This window comes from Saimiri boliviensis, chromosome 4 (assembly GCF_048565385.1).
Source record: "Saimiri boliviensis isolate mSaiBol1 chromosome 4, mSaiBol1.pri, whole genome shotgun sequence".
NCBI classification, from domain to species: domain Eukaryota; kingdom Metazoa; phylum Chordata; class Mammalia; order Primates; family Cebidae; genus Saimiri; species Saimiri boliviensis.
In genome coordinates this window covers 31,164,132-31,182,408 of record NC_133452.1, presented here as the reverse complement: position 1 = coordinate 31,182,408, position 18,277 = coordinate 31,164,132, and the positions used below count along the sequence as shown (strand labels likewise).

Sequence of the window (18,277 nt, the reverse complement as noted above, 5' to 3'; positions counted from 1 at the left end):
CAACTGTATTTACTGGTTGATAAAACCGAGACCACCTTCAATCTTGAACCCATTCAAGCACATGAGCTGATCCATTACCAGACTGAATTCTCTGAACATACACAAACTGTCAGCTTTGCTGACATCAATGGGCAATGGTTTTACAACTGACAAATAATGTTTCCAATATTGTAGACCTGGTTAAAGGCAGAATTTAAAAGCTAATGGAAAACAAAACAGTCCTCCCACCCCAAAACCAATCTCAGCTGATGAAGATTCTTGCCCCTCTTAGTTGAGGTGGGCAGATCACGAGGTCAGAAGTTTGAGACCAGCCTGACCAACATAGTGAAACCACATCTCTTTCAAAAGTACAAAACTTAGCTGGGTGTGGTGGCACATGCGTTTAATCCCAGCCATGCAAGAGGCTGAGGCAGGAGAATTGCTTGAACCCAGGAGGCAGAGGTTGCAGAGAGCTGAGATCAGGCCACTGCACTCCAGCCTGGGTGACAGGAGAGGGGAGGGGAGGGAAGGGGAGAGGAGGGAAAGAGAGGGGAGGGGAGGGGAGGGGAGGAGAGGGGAGGGGAGGGGAGGGGAGGGGAGGGGAGGGGAGGGGAGGGGAGGGGAGGGGAGGGGAGGGGAGGGGAGGGGAAAAGAGGGGAGGGAAGGGGAGGGGAGGGAAGGGGAGGGGAGGGAAGGGAGGAGAGTGAGAGCGAGCAGGAGCAAAAGCAAGAGCAAAAGAAGGAAAGGGAAAGGAAAGGAAGGAAGGAAAAGAAGGAAGGAAGGAGAGAGAAAGAGAGAGAGAGAGAAGGAAAGAAAGAAAATAAATCAATCATGGCGGTCCGTGGAACTCCTCTGCTTTCAGCATGCCCGATCCAAACCCATGAACTGCCTTCCCAGGAATACCGGACCCAACCTTTCTTCCTCCCTTACACGATCAAGTGTCCCTTATTCTTGGCTAAATTATTCCGGCCTGTGAAGATACAAAGCCCCTTTCTACTCCTGTCCGAAAAGATATTCTTTCATTCTCAGTCCCCACCTTCTCTCTGTCTCCTATATCTTCGATTTCTATAAATATTTCAATGCTTCTTCCACATAAAAAGTTTCTGAAGTGGAAACAAATTTCCATGTTCTCTAACATATCATTTCAGACTATAAGAAGAAAGAAAAAAATTAAGGTATCATGCTTACTTTATTACAAATGAATTCTTTTTTAAAATTCAGTTGACATCTCATTAAACTTTCCCTTATATCGTATTATATTATGCTCCCAAATTCATACAAGAAAATAAATTTTTAAAAGTTGAGAATCAAATCATTTAAATTTTTGAGTTGTCAATACTTGACCAGACTCTGTTATAGAATACCTAACTCTACAATAATTTATATTTCTCCGCCCATAAAAATTAGAAATTTTTTTTAAATTTGCATTTCTCCTCAAATGAGCAATTAGTGCTGTATACATTCTCTAATTAATTCACAATTTTATACACAGAGGGAAAAAAAACACTAAAACCTGGATGAGTCAGGAAAAGACTTTGAAGAGAACACAGAATTTGACTACAGCCTTATAAAATGTTGACTTAAGGCAGAGAAGATGAAGAACCATCTAAGAGGAAAGAATGGCACAGGCAAAAAACTTGAAGGAACTCGTGTGAAATGTGTAGTGTTGACTGTGTGTCTCCACTAAATGGTTTAGAAATCATGGAAGGTCAAACTGAATAAAGGAAAAATATGATTACTCCAGATTGTAGTGAACCATGAAGTTTAGGCTAAGGAGTTCAGGCTTGGTTTCTTTGTTTTTGTTTTTCTAAGACAACATAAATTTTAAGAAAATAAAAGAGTAGAGTGATATCTTAGAGCACTGAGTCTGGCAATAATGTAAAGACTAGAACAGCAGTGAAGAGGCCAGGGGCACAGGCAGGTGGTAATTAGTAGGGAGAGCCAAAAGAAGGCTCAGACTGTGATGCAGGCACATGGAGATAAGGGTGGTGGGTCGCTGGGGGGAGACGATCATAAAAAGGAAACTTGAGAGTTCAAAGAAAGACGCCATAATTAAAGGGTAACCATTCCCAAAGTATTTCACTCTAAGATGCCTTTAAATATTGGATCTGCTTCATAAACGTCCTCAGCAAACACAAGTGGTTATTTTCAAAAGGCTGGTATTTTAAGCTTACCTATCCCTACCATGAGCTTAAACAGCAGGTAGAAGACACCTTAAAGATGTCTTAAAGAAAACAGATCAAGTCAATATAATATGGCAAGTGAGATGATATTTTTTAGCAGCAGCTACCATTTATTGAGGGCTTACTATGCATCCAGCACTGTACTGGGCCTTCTGCCAGCATCATTTTTCCTCTTCACAATTCTGTAGGTATAAATATCATTAGTTCCTTTTCTAAGACTTTTATTTTTTTAGAGCAATTTTAGGTTGACAGCAAAATTGAGAGGGAAATACAGATCCCAACCTCCCTACCCCTCACACCTGCACAGCCTCCTCCATTACCCACATCCCCCACGCGTGGTGCATTTGTTAAAGCTGATGAGCCTACACTGACACGTCATTATCACCCAGAGTCCATCATTCACATTAGGGTTCACTCGTGGTGTTGACATTTTGTGTGTCTGGACAAATACATAATAATGTGTATCCACCATTAAACTCAGTCTAACAATTAAATAATCAGCCTTGAAGAAAGATACATCTTTAAAACTAGCAGAGCCAATATTCAAACCCATACATACTATATGTGTTGCATAAGATGGAAACATACCTGAATTAGCATTTAGAACCTTTGACAAATAGTATGCTTAAATAAATCTCAGTCATCAAAATTATGTACTATTTTAACAGAATTGGAGGACTTACACTTTCAATAAAAGTTCAGCAGCTTGGTAGCTCACGCCTGTAATCCCAGCACTTTGGAAGGCCAAGGCAGGCAGATCACCTGAGGTCAAGAGTTTGAGACCAGCCTGGCCAATACGGTAAAACTCATCTCTACTAAAAATACAAAAGTTAGCTGGGCATGGTGACAGGAGCCTATAATCCCAGCTTCCCAGGAGGCTGGGGCAAGAGAACTGCTTGAACCCGGGAAGCGGACACTACAGTGAGTCAAGACTGTACCACTGCATTCCAGCCTGGGCAACAGAGCAACGCTCCACCAAAAACAAAACAAAACAAAACAAAAAACTAAGCAGCTCAAATGCCTTCAACACAAACTTTATCTTGGGATTCAGAAAAGTATTTTGGCTATTTGAGAATTGTATCTTTTTACTATAAACAAAACTTATTTCTCAAATTTATATTATTAATTTAAAAAAGGAAATCATTGAACAAGACTGCAAAATTCTCAAAAACACTTTCAAATTACGATATTCAATAAGAAGCAATTTCTTCCAAAGTATCAAATAGCTGAAAAAGTGATCTGTATGGAAAAGCTTAAAAACATGTAACACACAAAACCACCTTTTCAAAAAAGAGAAACAGGCATCGCTGCGTTACTAATACTGTTATTATCTGAAAATCTGGTTTTTCCTTAAAAGAAGCACGGACTATGAGATAAGGAAACAGGGTGATTAACAAAAGGAATGAGAAAAAAGATAAATTATTTCCTAATAAAAGTCAACTTGATTGATGTGTTTTCTACATGGGTACATATTTTAAATGTATCTACTAACTTAAAATGTTTGTTCTACAGTCAATTAATATTGGTAGAGTACTTACTATGTATAGGAACAGATTTGAGGAATTTTATTTCAACTCCTTTATCCTAATTAGCTAATTTATATTGTCTCTAACCTTGAATACAGAGTCAATAATTCTGAAACCTAAACATGTAAAAGCCCTCTAGGGGCCTGACCATGAATTCTAGAACAAGAGTCATCTGTCACCAAGGCACGGCATGATGTGTATAAACCTTTAAAACCATAAAGGGCAAAAGAAATGTTTCCAGGTCACATCTTACTATGTGGTTCTGTTCTAATGATGTCTCTGTCTAATGTTATCGTATGATTTGATGACAGGATGATAGTTGTATTTGATAATCATTTTCAACAAGGTCCACGAACACCAGCACGATCTGGCAGCAGTGTGGACCACACTGCACCGTCAGCCCATTTCTCCGAGCAGCTGGGCCCCAGGTGCTCAGCACTCTAGCCCCTCCCTCAGCCACGAAGGTTCTCCCGCTGTTCTGCCATCTTTGCTCAAAAGTCACCTTCATGAGGCCTGCCGGCTACTGAAAATTATAACCCCCTCTCTCTCTCCTAGATGTCCGTTAGCCTGCTTTATTTGTTCTATAGCACTAATCACCTTATCACCTACTATAATATGGATTTTGTTATCGTAGTGGTTTTCTGTCTACCCACACAAACATCACCAGAGCAAGAATTCTGGTCTTTTTGTTCACTGAGGAACCTGAAGAATTTAAAAGATGTCTGGCAGGAAATAAGTGCTTAGCATATATATATTTGTTAAAAACATTTTAAATGAATGAGAGTACGATATAATCAGCAAAAAGATAAATCTAGAGGTAACATGTCTTTATACTTTTTCAGGTGGGAGAAAAACTTAAATACAGGCAGTTACCATAGAATTTTAGTACAAGTTCTCAAGAACCTACAAATTTCCTCCTGTCATGTAATTATAGGAATACAGCAGACTTTCCAGTGCATCTTTCCTACTCAAGCATCTTCCAACTCAGTAATTCCAGAAACATCTTAACATTCTTAACATACCACACCAATCCCTGGTTACATACCACATAAATCCCTTGTTACAGGTTTTCAATATGGAATTACAAGAAAATTAACTACACCAGTATTTTTAACCCCTAACTCCAAAGAACCTACTGTGAGGATTAGAAATAATATATTGAAAAGACAGCATATACAGGTACTTGGATTAGAAATTCTTATCGACTAGTCACTTGGGAGACTGAGGCATGAGCCTGGGGGGCAGAGTTTGCAGTGAGTCCCTGCAGATTGCACCACTGCACTCCAGCCTGAGGGGCACAGCAAGACTATCTCTGTAGGGGGCAGCGGAATCTTACTAATGTTTCCAGTCTTGGGTGGTAGAATAAATCAGTGACCATCCATTGAGGAAGAAATAGGAAAACAACTCCCTCAATATAATCTGGCAATCTAAAATTGATGAAGCTCTACCTAAATCAGCAACTCCTGAGAGTAAAGAGTGAGGGGTAAACTGATTAAAAAGCTAAATTCAATAATTCAAACAAAATTTGAGTGTGTACTTACAAATGCTAGGGTCTGTCCTCCATTCCGGGTTTACAGTCATGAGCAAATAAAATATGACTCTGCTCTCCTGCAGTTTACAACCTAGTAAGAAAACATTTCCCTACTTTTACACAATCACACAGTTCCAAGAGGGAGGAAACACTGGTGTATTCAAATAAGAACTGTTAGAGGCCATTAAGAATTTTAATTATAATGGCGCATCTTACTGCCTGAAATAAATGAACTATGAGACGGGAGTACTTTAATGTGAAAGCTGTTTTCCAAGTGTCTAAATTTTAATTCCCAGTTTTACAAATATCTGTGATGGAAGCATAAAATCTCAGTCATCATTTGCATCCAGAGGACACAGCATCCAACTCTCAGCTTCTCCTTTCTGTACTAATCTCCCAAACATAGTGAGTCACCAAAGGACCAGCATTGGTTACCAAAATGAATATATTTTGTTCTGTAGTTTCCTGTCCTGGGGGCGAAAATACAAAACAAAACAAAAAATGGAGCAACGTACAGCACAAAATATTCAACTAGAGGCATCATGCCAAGAAAGCAACAGGAAGTTTTATATTTAAGCCAAAGACTCCTGGGTTTCTTTCAAAATTTTAAATCGTGACAATTATCTTGATGTTTCTTGATGAATCAGATCTGTCTACAGAACAAAAGCTTGCTCAGGAGTTTTGTGTACTTTGAGGAATAATTATTTCCTAAGCTTATTCACTTTTTTAAGAAAGCGGCTTACGGACAGATTTAGAAGCTGGTGTGCTTGAGGGAAAACATTTGTAATCAGTCAACCTACAGAGGCATTTTGCTTGAAATGTCAATGGAAAACAAGTTTGTGAGGAAAAAGAACTTCAAAACTGATCCCATCAAAAAATATTTCTCATTTTATTTATTTATTTTTTGAGATGGAAACTTGCTCTGTCCCCCAGGATGCAGTACAGTAGCACAATCTTGACTCACTGCAACCTCCACCTCTGGGTTCAAGTGATTCTCCTCCCTCCGCCTCGTGAGTAGCTGGGATTTCAGGCACCCGCCACCATGCCCGGCTAATTTTTGCATTTTTACAAGAGATGGAGTTTCACCATGTTGGCCAGTCTGGTCTCAATCTCCTGACCTCAAGTGATCCACCTGCCTGGGCCTCCCAAAATGCTGAGATTACAGGTGTGAGCCCCTGCACCAGTGTCTAATTTTCTCACATATATTTCTTTTTCAACTTTGCAGTTTAAATTGTTGCCAAATTTTTCAAAGTCACCACTACTTTTAATGAATCATGGTGTGGAAGCTTGCATTTAATTATAATGGCACTGAGTGATATTCAAATCTCTTCATTTTCTTTGCTTCCTTCCCTCTTGGTGTAACTATATTAGTAAATAGCACATAATACATTGATTAAGCTATTTTTATAGCTGATTAGCAGTAATTTATATTTTAACTTTTCAGATCATACATACACACTGTTGCTAAGTAGCTATTAAAATGCACCTATCAATAAATATCAACATAGGAGTGTTTTCATTTATCTATTGCTGCATAACAAACCACCCTAAAACTTAAGGGCTTAAAAAAAAAAAAGCAATTGTTTGTTTTGCTGAAGATTCTGCAATCTATGGCAAGGCTCAGCTGAACAGTTCTTCTGCTTACCTCCACAGTCATCACATGAGGCTGCATTTAGCCGACGGAGACCAGCTAGGATACTTGGACAGCCAAGCCTCCCTCTCCCCATCCCCATGTTAGTCCTAGGGCCTCTCTCCATTCATGTGACCTCCCACTAAAATAACTGGACTTCTCAGATATAATTGCTGGGACTTCTCAAAGCTTAAGCCTAGAACCTGCCCAGTATCGATTCTGCTGATTGTATCAGTTAAAGTCTCAGACTTATGCCACAAACAGGAGGGGCCTACCCAATGGTGTAAATACTGCAAGGAGTACTTTTCTTGGAGCCCTCACTGTAACAGGTCATGAGACCAATTTATACTCCATCTTCAGAACTTATACTGTATTCCCGGGGGCTATCAGCATAGGAGAGGCAAGAATTTTTTTAGTTTCTGGGAAAATATTTGAAAGCAAGCCAATAGATGAGTAGTAGATTGGGGTAAAGGATGAATACAATCAACTATAAAATAGCATATCTAAATAGCATTAGTATAAAATGTAGACCTTCATATAAACCTTCATATACCTTTTTAATGTAAGTTGTGTATTGGTAAAATTATGAAGGAGTTGTATATAGAGGCTTAGTTATTATTATGTAACACATAATCTTCAAGAAGCTGAACAAGGGAAATGATACACCAGGTTTATTACGGGAAAGTGTATACACTACACTTCATCCACCAATAGGGTGAGTGTCAGGTTAACCAGCAGAATCAGTGGAAAGATAAGAGCAGCAAGCAATCTCTTAACCTTTCATCCAGAACCTCTCACGGACCACTGGCCTGGGAGGCTGTGGGTTCTATACATTTCATCTAGTCAGTCTCTCCCTGGGAAAGGAAGTGAATACTCTCATTCCATACACCCTTTATATTCAATAGCTTTACTTCCTCAAGTCAATGAAGCTATTCTGAAACTTGATCCTCTATGGATCTTCCTTAAATTGGACCTATATGTAAAAATATCTTTATTTCCGCCGGGCGCTGTGGCTCACGCCTGTAATCCCAGCTCTTAGGGAGGCAGAGGCGGGAGGATAGCTTGAGCCCAGGAGTTCGAGACCTGCCCGGGCAATATAGTGAGACCCTGTTCTCCACAAAAAGGAAAAAAAAAAAAGACAAAAAAAAAAAAAAAATCTTTATTTCCTTCTATAAAGCCATAAAAAAAAAACCCAGGGAATTCTATTTTTTTTTTCAACACCAATACATACATTTGCAGGAGATGGGGTCAAATCATACCATGAACTTTAAAACTGGGTAGGACTAGAAATGCTGATCTGCCCAACTTCTGGGTATTCACACCTGCACAGGTAACCAGATCCCTTACACAAGGCATCACCATTAAACAGATGAGCATTAGATGAGGAGGACATATTCTGAGTAGTCATATGATTTCCCATTCAGAGGAAGGAGCTGCCCTCATATCAGAAGAGCAGTATTGAGAAAAACGCAGGCAGAGCCTGGCATCCGCCTCCTAGCATAAGCCTAGACATGATGATGGCCGTATGCCAGGGAATCACACCCTATTTACAATGCAGGAGAATGATGCTCCCAGCTGAGCTGCAGGATATGCACTGTGCTGACTGGAGGGGCAGACAGGGTGTGGTCTGACCCCATTAGCCTTTCCCTGTCCAACCTGGGCCCCACGTGCCATTCTCTGGCCTTTTGCACAAGACAGACTCAGCAAATCCAGGAGGTACCGAGATTTGGCCAAATCTCCAACTCTCCCCACCTTCACCAGGTCTGACAGGTGACCCAATCCACTGGGTGCAGCCCCACCCATACCCACCCCCACATCTGGACAGACACATGGCAAATATGGAAACTGAAGCCCGGCTGGGCTGGAACACACCTGGATGTTGCTGGGTTGGAGTCATCTTGCAGGTATCCCAAGACGCTCAGGCCTCACTGGTGGTGCCCAGGTCCTGAGACCATGTTTTAGATGATTCAAGTTACTCCAGGGCGAAACATGATCCTGATGACACCCAGTGGAGAAGCAGGTTGGAGTCTCAGAAGAGCTGGCCCTTTATACTCAAGGACTTCCAGCAGTGAATCCAGGATTTGAACACCGGGGAGTAACAGGGGAGCCCAGCCTGCAGGTTGCCGACTAGCAGGAAGTGGTAGGTCAGCATGCTCACTGCAATCCCCATCACATACTTGGTGTGGCTCCGATGGCCAGGGCCTGGCAGAAGCTGTCATCCACCAGGTAGGCACTGACGAAGTGGGCCAGCAGTTTACAGCCCCACAAAAAAACCACTTTGCCCAACAAATTAAGGAAGTAAGGGATTAATCCAACAAATCCCAGCGGCCCTTCCTCTTTGAAAATCTTCCCAATGGAGCTCAGCACACCACTGTATTTGTCTTCCCATCCCACAAACTGAACTGTGCAGCGCATTGAAATGACATGCAGCGCATTGAAATGACATGCAGCAGGTGGGCCAACATGCGGACACACACTGCATCATCAGCTCGTAGGAGGTCTCCTTCACAACTTTCTTCAGCAAAGTCTTCATATCATCCTTGTTGGAAATCTGCTCAATCTCATCCGGAGGGAAAACCTTCTTCAAGCCAGCCCAGGTCACAGTGGAAAGGGCACTTGACATCAGCCAGGGGTTCAGGCCTTGGAAAAGCCCTACCTTAGCATCCACTTGCACAGTGTACTTGGTGTAGGTGAAGAAGATTGGCAGATAGAGGGCTTTCCTCCCCAGCACATAAGGCTTTGTGCTTGGGTCTTCCTTAATTAAAGCAAGTTCAATCTGATTGTAACAAAGTTGTTCTAAATTACCTCGTGTTCTGATAACATGCCATAAAACTCATCTGTTAAGCTTTAATAGCTTTACATGCCAGCCAACTTAATATCTAATATTTTTCAAATAAAAAACTCATGTGTATTACAACTGACCTTTATTGATATTTCTTCAGTTTAATCTAAATGTTGACAAGATTTTTTCCATTTATTATTTAAATAAGCAAAATGGTTAAGGAATACAAAAAACTCTATTCAAAGAAACACAAAATAAATTTTGGAGTACAAACTGTGGTAAGACAGTTTTCCTTTGTATTTCTAAACATCTATTCATAAGACTTTCTTTTTGCAATCTGCAAGCTTCTTTCATCCAGCCAAGTGGTTTAATTAGCATTTACATCATTTTAAGTTATGACAGACAAATACAAAACAAAACAGTTGTGAAAACAACAAAACGTCAACACTTACTCAGAAATCACCTAACCCTAACCTTGTCTCCTCTTTCAAAATGTAGCAGCAGCTTCTTTAGATGAATGGTGAATGGAAAGGAATGTTTTCAAGGGGAAGAGGATAGTGGTAATAACATGGACCCAGAGCATATATACTATCCATATACTCAACTGAAGGATCTCCTAAGAACATTCCAGAAGCTACATGATAGAAATGTCAGTCATTATATTCACCATCAGCAAAGAGCTCAAAGCTCTTACATAAGCAAAGTTACGTTGACAGGAGTGCCCATTAGAAATCACAATAGCTATCAGATACCTTGCTACCACTGACCACACACAAATGAGATCAACAGAAAATACCATTTCAAAGATACGATTAGACTGAATATGTATAAAATTATTTCACACTTTTTTGGGATTCAATACTTTTACCTAAATTTAAAGTAACACAATAAATATACTCATTGCTTCTCTCTGTTTCTTATTAACAATACAGACCATAAGGCTGTATCAGAGCATCAGTATTCAATAATTTTATATACTGGTTGATAGTCCTTAAAGAACTTTCACTTCATCTTCCTTGCTCAATGAAATAATATTTATCATTTTGTGTTTACCTTTGCTAAAATGGATCAGTAATACCTCATAAAATTTACATTAAGGTATGGCTATATCGCAGAACTTTAAAAGACCATTTTTCTAACATTATTTTAAAATCTAGAAAATAAAATCGTATTTCCATTCACATCATTTTTATGAAGATGCAATTACTGAACAAGAATAATTCAAGTAAGAAAGTTAGAATTAGTTGAAAACAAGCAAAAAATATACATAACCACTTAGGAAACACACAATGCAAAACAAATTAGTTAGATCATCACTGCTATTCTCTAAGCAATTGAAAATACCTACCTCTAAAAGGGGAGAAACACAAAAGTGCGAATAGAATTTCTAACAGAAAGGCCATTGTTTACCCATAAGTTTCACACTGTAGGAATATGAACACCTGCCAGATAATTAAATACACCCACATGCAGAATGTTCCATCACTTTTCTAAATTTTAATTGCCTCCATTTATTATAATCACCAACAGGTAATTTTCTAAGCAACATAAGATCGGCATTGGGATTAAGGTTAGCTAAATAGTCTAAATTAGTTTAAGCAACTACTTTTGGATAATCGGTTGCACTTGTGCCCACTCACAGGGAGAAGCTGTTGAAATTCAAGGATTTCCTCTGCATTCTCTTGCCCGCAGAGCAAAACAGCTACCACAGAGTCAAGTTCAGTAACTGCACTAGAGCAAGGAAAATTAAATTGCTCAGTGAAATTTAAGTTTAGTAGGGCGTAACACTTCTTTATTCTGCACCCAAGACAATTTGACTTTCCATACCTATTATATCGCCAGGTCCAAATAGGTGACATGTATCTCTAAGCATTTAGGTTCCTCTTAAAAAGCCTTACTCTTGCCTGGGCATGGTAGCTCGCTCCTGTAATCTTAGCACTTTGGGAGGCCAAGGTGGGCAGATCATGAGGTCAAGAGATCAAGACCATCCTGGCCAACATGGTAAAACCCTGTCTCTACCAAAAATACAAAAATTAGCTGGGTGTGGTGGCATGCACCTGTAATCCCAGCTACTTGGGAGGCTGAGGCAGGAGAATCACTTGAACCTGGGAGGCAGAGGTTGCAGCGGACCAAAATAGTGCCACTGCACTCCAGCCAGCAGCAGAGCGAGACTGTCTCAAAAAAAAAAAAAAAAAAAAAAAAAAAAAGGCTGCGTCCTTAACCCTTAACGAAGTACTGATATGATTGACAACTTATTTTCTGAAATGCCACCATAAAGTATAAAACTGTTGCCTCAGGCAGGGCAGTAATAAACTGTGCTTTGAATAAATGTTTACAGCTGAGATTCTCCATACGGGCATTTCTTAACTCAGAACTATTACACATCAAAACGCAGTGCTCATATTATACGTGCATATTATGTACACAGAAACACATACTGAAAACACACAAATACATATGAAATGTTTCACGAAACATGTCTTACCCAGTTACTGTCTGATACTCTCCAATATTTTATATTCTATTGCTTTGTTTTTTTTTTTTTTATTGCATTTTAGGTTTTGGGGTACATGTGATGAACATGCAAGATTGTTGCATAGGTACACACATGGCAGTGTGGTTTGCTGCCTTCCGTCCCCTCACTGTCCTTTATTTGGTTTCACTAACCCAATGATGCAGTAGCAACCAGTTTGGAAACTACAGCTCTCTCTCTCTGTAAACACCAATTCATAGTTCTTCATAAAATTTACTCCTGCCAATCAGGATCAGTGTGACACCCTGTGCAGATGGGACTAAAAACACACTCCAAAGAGGTGACTGATTTGTAAATGAGTCTGCTTTTGATACATGAATGAAATAGGCAGCAGAGAATCCAGGGAAGACAAACTGCATTATCTAAGAGCCAATTAGTCATTTATCATGAAACTGAAGGTACTCTGTTGCAGACTTTTTTGGACGGGAAAATGGAAATTTAAACATGACTTTATTTTTTCTTATTATGCTTGCAAAAAAAATTAACTGATACTATCATGTTGAAAAACATGTGGGAAAATGTGTATGCTGTTATTAGGACTGCAATTTCGTACAGCCACTGTGGAGAGTGATTTGGGAGCATCGGTAAATTCTGAACATGCATATCCTTTGACCCAGCAATTCTTCTAGTTTGTGCTATGCTCTTGCACATGCAAACCAGTAGATGTTTAAAGACACTGGCCACTGATGAGAAAATACTTATGGTACAATCACATTTTTAAAATTATTTTTATTTTTTAAAAGAAATATTAAGAACGACAGGTATTTCCATATCATTTTCTTTTTTTTATGTGACAAATTCAGTTTCTTGTCAGTACATATATCACTGTTTCTCAATGAGATGTTATTAGTATTCTGGGCCAACTATTTCTTCATAAAATGCTCCTCTGTGTGTGTGTGTGTGTATTTTAATCCCGAGGTAAGGATTGTACCAGCCTTGACTGAAAAACAAAACAAAAACCCACTATGCCATGTGTAATGAGGAGAAAAGAATTTAAAAGACGTTATGAGGTAGGGAAAAGCCAGTTGCAGAACAATACATATAGTATGATTCTAATTATGTGAAAAGAAACCAACCACAATCTGTGGGTGTGCACATGAATGATGAGTCAGAGGATGTGTGGAAAGAGATTGACAATGTCTGCTCTATGAGCTTCAATTTTTTAAGAATTTTTTCCATACTGGTGGATAATTTGATTAGGTTACAGTATTTTATTTGGGGAAACTAAAATCCGTAACATATTCATACACCTTAAGTGGTTATTTTAAGCACTGGGAGTTGGCAGAGCTCTAGAACAAGGAGGGAAAGAGACTAAGGAATTAACGAGTTTCTAACAACATCCTTGACTCATAAAGTCCCTTTTCCTTCCTCACTAAAGTGATAAGATCTTTCTGTAATATACGAATTCAGTTTCATAAAAATACAATTAAAAACGTGGAAATCAAACAATAACACTACCTTTGTTTTATGTCCCCAATGTCACCCTCTTCCCACAGGACTTGTAGAAATGTTTCCTCTAACCTCTAACCTCCATATCTATCTTGTATTTCATGCTTCCTTTCATTATAGTTAGCAACCCAGCAGATCAGAAGCTCTATGAGGTCAGAGGGTATTTCTTATCATTCCCATCCACTGATCTCTTGCTGTCCATTCTTCCTAGAAAACTAGATGCTTCATAAGAGGCTGTGGAATGATGTTTTTAAAATCTGTGAAACAGACACCTAACTTGGCATGACTTTTAAGTAGTTTACAACACTAAGATGAGTCAGAGAAAGATGGATCACATTCAATGGCAATAGTTGAAAAGAAAATTACAATTGTCCTTTACTTTCTAATACAATGAGTATTAAGTTTATGTTTGTAACTTTGAAACCAAAAAAAGTTAAGCAAAGCCACATAAAGTACTACCATTTTAATGGGAGCAATTATTTCAAAACAATTATATCCAAATAAAATCAACAAAATAATAACAGCATACTGTGGTATACACTCTGCCAATCCAGTATCCACTGGCCTCTCTTTCTTACTAATACAACACCAGTTACTTTCTAGGGCAGCCATGTGTCCTGATAAAAAACACAAGACCCCCCTCAGGCAGCTAGAAGTAGACATGCACAGTTCCAATGTGATGAAAGCAGAAGTCACCACAAAGAGGTTACTTCCCAAAAAAAACCTCACTCAGAGAAAGCCCTCCCTCTTTCCTCTTCTTTCTACCTTGAATAGGTCCTGGAGATGCAGCAGGCAACTCGTGACTCTGAGGAGGAACCCATGTGACAAAGACACAAACTGTGGATCTAAAATGTTCAATTGGTCCTCAACGAAAGGAATGACTTCTAGTATCTTTATAAAGAGGAATCTGTGGCACTGAGTTTCTAATGTCATCCAAGGCCTCTGATAATTTGCTTATAAAACTTTTCTGAAAACTTGGAAGTTTCTTTTACAAAATTATAGAAAAGATCAAATGTGAATTAAAAAATGCATTAACTCCAATTTTTAAAAATCCAGTTTTTCAACAGAACAAAATCTGTGTTGACTTTTTCAGGTGCCTCGGTATAGGCTCCTTCCTGCCTAAGATGTTGTTCTGGCTGTAAATCATGCAGCCCTCTCAGAGCAATGCATTTGTGAGTGTGATTGCCTAATTATGCATGAGTGCAGTCAGCATGGAAATCCAGTTCCAATTGCAGATCACCACCTGTGAGTTGAAATATGCATGTGTATTTTATGGGGGGGAGGATGGTGAAGATGGATTAAAGCAATAATATGTCAGGTTTAAATCTTCTATAAATGAGAATTGATTACTGCAGCTGATAAACATGGAAATGAGTAATTAAGACATGGTGTGTAAGGAAGGATAAGTTTTCTTTGTGGTCGTCTTCACAGGATAATTTGTGGTGTTGAGAACCTGCCTCGGGTATCTTAATAATGTTTTCCTAGCTGGATAATTAGGATGTGCTATTGATGTGATCTAAAAAAGCATTCAGCTTCAAAAGAAGCTGCCAAAAAAGGGAAGCCTAAGTACATCCAAGCCTGGAGATGGAATGTCAGTTTTATTTAGGGGTCAACTGCAAACACCAGTCCTCAGTGTGCCTGTGGCTATCACCTCATTACACATTAGCAACTTTTGTTTCTCCCTTCTCATTCCTATGTGGATTTATTATTTAGATCACAGCTTCCATTTCCCCATAATATTCTAGATGCTTTTTAAGTCTCAGTAACACAGGGGTCCCCAAACTACAGCCCTCGGGCCGCATGCGGCCCCCTGAGGCCATTTATCCGGCCCCCCTGCCGCACTTCAGGAAGGGGCACCTCTTTCATTGGTGGTCAGTGAGAGGAGCACAGTATGTGGCGGCCCTCCAACGGTCTGAGGGACAGTGAACTGGGCCCCTGTGTAAAAAGTTTGGGGATGCCTGCAGTAACAGGATCAATGTGGAGTGTGGTGCTAACTTTTCCCCAGAGATAATGTATCCTTAGGAATGCTTTCACTCACAACAAAAAGACCCTGTACTGGGATAAACAGACATATTTTTCCCTCGTGTAACAGAATGTCCAGTCTGCAGTCAGTCCATCCCTCCAGGATTAGCGCAGCTGCTCAATGACGTCATTCAGGACCTGGCTCCTCCTATTTTAGAAGATCCACAGTTCCTGCCAGACTGTCAGCCCTAAAACCAAGGCCTTTTTTTTTTTTTTTTTTTACATAACAAGAATGATCAAACATGGAAACATTTATATTTCATTTCTCCTATTACAGATTTACCTTTTATTACACTTGTTAACACAGAAGAGAGAGGGAAGCAACACTAGGGCTGATTTACCTTGTCTATATGAAACACATCTTCAGTTTCTGTCTGGAAGTTGGGTGCTTCTACAATATCCTAAACTATTCAAAAAATGAACTATATATAGGTAAGGAAAAAGAGTCTATAAATAATTTCAATGAGAAAACAACTGCCAAAAAAAAAGTGTTAAGATATAACTAAATATAAGATTGAATATTTTAAAATATTAAAAGAAGGGCTGGGTGCAGTGGCTCACGCCTGTAATCCCAACACTTTGGGAGACAGGCTGCAGATCACAAGGTCAAGAGATCAAGACCATCCTGGCCAACATTGTGAAACCCCGTCTCTACTAAAAATACAAAAATTAGCTGGGTGTGGTGGCACTCGCCTGTGGTCCCAGCTACTCAGGAGGCTGAGGAGGAAGAATCGCTTGAACCCAGGAGGCAGAGGTTGCAGTGAGCCAAGATTGTGCCACTGCACTCCAGCCTGGTAACAGAGCAAGACTCCATCTCAACAAATACATATATATTAAAAGAAAAAAACTCCTGAACATGTTCTTAGTTTTTGAAGAATAAAATAATAAAACTAATGATGAGGAGATTGTAAAATGATCTTGGCAGAAACCTTTTGCTATCTACAGCCATCTCCTAAAAGTGAAGTCTCTAGCTGTCACTGAGTTCTATTACGGTCCATAAATGAGGCTGTAAGAGTCTCTCTAACTCTCCACCTCCTCCCCTGCCCCCGGCTTTACTGAATTGTAATTGACAATTAAAAATTGTATATATTTAAGGTATACAACGTGATGATTTATATACATTTGTATATAAATGATTACCACAATCAAGCTAATTAATATAGCCAACACCTCCCATAGTTACTTTTTTGTGTATGTGTGTGATGGAAACACTTCAGATGTAATCTCTTAACAAATTTCATACATTATCATGTATAGTCACCAGGCTGTATGTTAGACCCCCAGAATGTATTCCTCCTGCATAACTGAAACTGTATACCCTTCAACCAACATCTCCTATGTCTCCCGCAACCTCCACCCCTACACCCAAGTCCTTGGTAACACCACTGTACTCTCTGCAGAAGTTCAACTTTTTTAAAATTCCACATATAAGTGCTAATGTGCAGTATATGACTCTATGTCTAGCTGATTTCACTTTGCATAACATCCTCTCCAGCCTCATCCATATTGTAGCAAATAGCAGGCTTTCCTTATTTTTAAGGCTGGATAATATTCCATTGCAGATAAACACCACATTTTCTCTATCCGTGCATCCACTGACAGACAGGTTGTTTCCACATCTTGGTATTGCAAATAATGCTCTAATGAACATGGGAGTACAGATATCTCTTTGACATGGTGATGTTTTCATTTCCTTTGGATATACCCCGTAGTGGGATTGCTGGGTCCATAAATGAGACCATCCAAATCCTTCTGATTTTAAATTGAGATTAAAAGAATTACAAATAACAAAATCCACTCGACAAAAGGAATTTCTTAGAGCTAGTAGAAAGGAGAATGACTTTTTAATGTTTTGTTTCTTTTAAATTTATAGTTGTACCCCTATTTCCCCCATACCTATTATGTCTACAGCCTGGTCAAGTGACCTGTACTCATACCAAGACAGGGCTGGACGCCAACCAAACATTGACATATGCTCACAAAGGGGAAGGAAACAAGGAAGTCACTACGTATAACATGCTTGAGATGTGGATTATAATTCTTTTGTTTTTTTCTTTTTTTTTTTTTTTTTTTTTTTGAGATGGAGTCTTGCTCTTTCGCCCAGGCTGGAATAGTACAGTGGCACGATCTTGGTTCACTGCAACCTCCACCTCCCAGGTTCAAGTGATTCTCCTGCCTCAGCCTCCTGAGTTGCTGGGATTACAGGTACCCGCCACCACATCTGACTAATTTTTGTATTTTTAGTAGAGACGGGGTTTCACCATGTTGGCCAGGCTGGGCTCAAACTCCTGACCTCAGGTGATCCACCCACCTCAGCCTCCCAAAGTGCGGGATTACAGGTGTGAGCCATGGCACCCGGCCTGGACTATAATTCTTAACATTTGTAAAAATCACCCTTACACTCCTCTTGGCTACTACTGAACACATTTTTAAATTTAAGATATTTCTGAATGTCAGCTGTAAAGGAGAATTAATATTTCTCCACAACCAAAGAATAGCCAAGAAAACGCTGGGCACCTCCTGCCAAGTTATGCATCTGGGGTTAAAAGAATGATGTTCTAACATCTAACAGCTGACTCTTTGGGGATGGAAGGACATAGGAATGTAAACAATAGCCAGTGGTAAAAATACTTCATGACATT

At 39.5% G+C, this 18,277-nt stretch overlaps 1 protein-coding gene and 1 pseudogene across 2 annotated transcripts in view; both read right to left on the bottom strand.

Moving 5' to 3' along the window:
* Positions 1-18,277, bottom strand: part of NHSL1 (NHS like 1) — a 276,841-nt gene that overhangs the window by 223,623 nt on the left and 34,941 nt on the right. The window lies entirely within an intron of this gene.
* Positions 670-9,668, bottom strand: LOC141584256 (mitochondrial carrier homolog 1 pseudogene; annotated as a pseudogene).